This window comes from Bos javanicus, chromosome 5 (genome assembly GCF_032452875.1).
Source record: "Bos javanicus breed banteng chromosome 5, ARS-OSU_banteng_1.0, whole genome shotgun sequence".
Lineage (NCBI taxonomy): Eukaryota > Metazoa > Chordata > Mammalia > Artiodactyla > Bovidae > Bos > Bos javanicus.
Window position 1 is genome coordinate 115,181,565 of NC_083872.1, and position 2,910 is coordinate 115,184,474.

A 2,910-nucleotide genomic window follows, 5' to 3' on the forward strand; every position below is an offset into this window, starting at 1 on the left:
CAATGTGAAACAAAGAAGTAAACCGATGACAGAAAGGACCCTTGTTTATAGCAGGGACCAAGACAGGCAGGCACAGCAGTTCAGCCACAGCTGGGAACGGCAGGTATGGGGCAACTTGAACGTTTTGGCTGCTCTGCAGATACCCATGAATGGCCCAAAACAGAGCTGTTTGCATTAATCTGGATTTATAAATATGCTCCAGTGAGTTCTAGGCGAGTTTGTGAATACAGAACCATAAACAGTGAGGATGGCTGAGTGTTTCTTTCCTTTCTGAGCTGGTCTCTCCTCTGTGACTTTCTCACTTGTCTCCTAGCCAGCGGTGAGGCTGTTTCCTGCCCAATAAGATGAACAATCCTAGGACTGTTCCTCCTGAAGATTTATAGGCCAGGCAGACCTACCCCGACATTTGCAAGTGGCATGGGTTTGACCCATATCCCAGTGAGTCTGGGACCAAAAGTTTTCCCAGGATGTAGGACTTTCAAGTGCCCAAAGCAGGGAAGTCCCTGGCAAACTGAGCTGAGTTGGACTTTTTATATATATGTGTGTGTGAGAAAGATCTAAAGGTTTTAAATCTATTTAATATGGCTGAAAGTTGAAACCTTAGTCAATGCTTTTATCAAGATAAAACTATGTGCAACTCTACTGGCCCACTCTCACCTAGCTGCCAAAGTAAAGAGTAACAGGTTTCATGCCTTAGAGTCAGGCCAGTGAACTAACCAGCTTAATAGCAACAGGTGTTTCTTAATACCACAAAGTGTTCCTCAGTCTTTGGGTACTGCTGCAGCTGCTGCTAAGTCGCTTCAGTCGTGTCCGACCCTGTGCGACCCCATAGATGGCAGCCAACGAGGCTCCCCCGTCCCTGGGATTCTCCAGGCAAGAACACTGGAGTGGGTTGCCATTTCTTCTCCAATGCGTGAAAGTGAAAGTGAAGTCACTCAGTCGTGTCCAACCCTCAGAGACCCCATGGACTGCAGCCCACCAGGCTCCTCCGTCCATGGGATTTTCCAGGCACGAGTACTGGAGTGGGGTGCCATTGCCTTCTCCGAGTCTTTCGGTACAGCGACTGCCAAAACAGCCCACATTTGATCAGGATACCATGATATTTAGGACATGAAGTTCAGCAGGGAGTGGAGACTTGCTATTTCTGGGTAACACCACTGTTCGCCATGTACCTTACTTGGCCCCAGACTACCAGACAGAGCTTTGACCTGGTCATTCCTAAATGCTTTGACTGGCAGTCAGATTCTTGTTCCGGGAGCAGTTCTAGCAAGTCATAACGGGGAGTGGTGGGACTCCGGGGACCCGATGTGCCAGTGGCATCTGCAGTGGGGCCAGTCTTGTGGAGTGAGCCCTTCACCCATGGAGACCGTGTTGACTCTGGGTAACAAGCGTCAGAACTGAACGCAATGTTGGACACCCAGCTGGTGCTTCTGAGAGTTGTTGAAGTGGTGTTGGAAAAGTTGTCAACATAATTGATGTCAGAAGCTGGGTGGGCAAAAACAGCATGAAAGTGTTATTCCCTCCGTTGTGTCTGACTCTTTGCAACCCCATGGAATGTAACCCACCAGGCTCCTCTGACCATAGCATTCTCCAGGCAAGAACACTGGAGTAGGTAGCCATTCCCTTCTCCAGGGGATCTTCCTGATCCAGGGATCAAACGCAGGTTTCCTGCCTTGGCAGGCAGATTCCTTACTCTCTGAGCCACCAGGGAAGCCCATGAAACAGCTTAGCGTCAGGAATTCCCACAAAGTGTTAACATAGGTTAACACTATGTGCCATCTCTGCAGGGTGCAAGTGTTCAATCCCTGCTTGAGGAACTAATACTCTGCAAGCCTTGCAGTGTGGCCAACAGAAAGCCCGCAAAACAAAAACTGCCTCCCCTCACACAGCGGGATTGCTTAAAAGGAGTTCCTGGGTTACCACTTCCTGGTAGGTTTGAGACCTTGGGTAGAATAAGCTCAAGACGTGGTGATTCGGATCATCATTTCGGTTTGGAAACAGCTCCTCCTGCCTCTTTCCTCCCATAACTTCCATTGGAATCACTGAAATGAACAGAATTTTAGCTATCAGCATTATTTCACCCTTTAGTTTATTTAATAATGGACTTTGGCTCTGGAAAACTCCTCATATGTCCAAGGATATATATTTACCCGAAAGTTCAATGATAGATTACCAAAGTTGATACAGTTGTAGACTTACTGCATAAGGGCCTCCTTTTGGAGAATATTCGCAGCGTGGGAGTAGTGGTTTGCCGCCCTCTTGTCAACGTGGCGTGCCAGGCTCAGTCACTGGCTTTGGCTGTGACGTCCTCATCTCCCTTTCTTTACCCTTGGATGTGTGGCAGAAATATCAGCATTGCCGTGTTTCCCATCCGTAGTCTGGATATTGTGCAAATGGTGTCAGTATCCGGCCTTAAAATATATTTGTGTACTCATTCTCCAGATAAGAGAAGTATTTTGAATTTTCTGTTTAATCCATTGGGAAGTAAAGAAATATCTCATCTCCCTCTTTAAATTTATAGCAGGTGCTAATGCTTTTAAAGACCCAGCCGTGTTACAATTTCCCCTTGATTTCAGTTTTCCCGGAGCGTCTCCAATAATGAACTCTGACATGGTGGCACGTGTACGGATGCAGGAAGGAGCCTGACCACGTTGGCAGAGCAGGTCATGTGCTGTCTTCCCTTCCGTCCTTAAAACGTGCATTTATATCACATACAGCTTTGACACCGAATGTTGAAAAGCAAAGTAGGATCTGCTACAGGTCCCTTTAAATTTTATAGAAAGCATCGAGATTTTTAAAAGGTTACTTAAATGTACACTATCTTAAAATACTTGACTGTTGTCAATAAAGTGTTAGTATTTGTGAAAGTATTAGTCCCATTCAGAAATATATCTTATATTTCCTGGAAAT